Source organism: Neopelma chrysocephalum, unplaced genomic scaffold (genome assembly GCF_003984885.1).
Source record: "Neopelma chrysocephalum unplaced genomic scaffold, ASM398488v2 Primary Assembly neopelma1_85078, whole genome shotgun sequence".
NCBI classification, from domain to species: domain Eukaryota; kingdom Metazoa; phylum Chordata; class Aves; order Passeriformes; family Pipridae; genus Neopelma; species Neopelma chrysocephalum.
In genome coordinates this window covers 1-1091 of record NW_020915011.1, presented here as the reverse complement: position 1 = coordinate 1091, position 1091 = coordinate 1, and the positions used below count along the sequence as shown (strand labels likewise).

At 60.1% G+C, this 1091-nt stretch overlaps 1 non-coding gene across 1 annotated transcript; it reads left to right on the top strand.

Annotated features, from left to right (window-relative positions):
• The first annotated feature begins 182 nt into the window (after positions 1–182).
• On the top strand, positions 183–373 carry LOC113979592. The gene has a single exon (XR_003537921.1). It is a non-coding gene; the product is annotated as a U2 spliceosomal RNA (small nuclear RNA).
• Positions 374–1091: the final 718 nt, after the last annotated feature.

Below are 1091 nucleotides of genomic sequence, written 5' to 3'. Positions count from 1 at the left end.
ATTTTGGGGGTATTTCGGGGTTTTTGGGGGTCGATGCGCGCGGAGCGTGGGCGGGAGGTGCGGGATGAGCGCGGCGGGAGCGCGGTCGGGGGCGGGGAAGGTCGTGAGGGCCTTGCGGGGGTGTCCGTGAGGTGCGTGAGGGGCTGTGGGGGCCCGGGCGGGGGTGTGGAAGGTTCGAGGTTATCGCTTCTCGGCCTTTTGGCTAAGATCAAGTGTAGTATCTGTTCTTATCAGTTTAATATCTGATACGTCCTCGATGAGAGGACTTTATATTAAACGGATTTTTGGGCGCGGGAGTTGGACCCGGAGCTTGCTCCCTCCGCTCCGCGCATCGTCCCGGTATTGCATTGCCTCCGGGAACGGTGCACCCCCACCTGGGGACCTATGGCTGGTGAAAAAACAGACAAAATCTTTATAAAGTACAATTGTACCATGTTCTTATATCCGACTTCTTCCCGTATGTCTCCTGATCTCCCTCAGGATCCCCCCGAGGTCCCGCTGAGGCGCCGCCGCCGCTCGGGCCCTTTCCCGCCGCCCCCCCACTCCCCTCACGGGAGCCCCCCCTTTGGGGACCTTACTCTGCTCAAAAATTAACGTTTCGCCAACGCGGGTAAATTTAGACAGGAAGGGTCGAAATCGTGACGTTTTAAAGCCATTTCGGCCGCGGCCGCGCAGCGAAGGCGCCGCTGGTGAGGGGAGGAAGGGACGGGCCGGGACCCCCCGAGCGGGAAAGGGCCCGAGCGGCGGCGGCGCCTCAGAGGGACCTGAGGGGGGGGAACACGAGACGGGTTGGGAGAGAAACGGGAAGAACCGGGAGATAATAACGCGATACAGTTGTAGTTAAAAAGTTAAAACGGGCACTAAAACGGGCAGGGGCGAGGGGGAAAGGAGAACTGCGACCGCGAGACAGTTTGGGACAGAAATGTAGAAAATAGAAGGATGCAGACAGGGTATGAATTTGGGAATTATAGTTTATTTTTGAGCAGAGTAAGGTCCCCAAAGGGGGGGCTCCCGTGAGGGGAGTGGGGGGGCGGCGGGAGAGGGCCCGAGCGGCGGCGGCGCCTCAGCGGGACCTCGGGGGGATCCTGAGG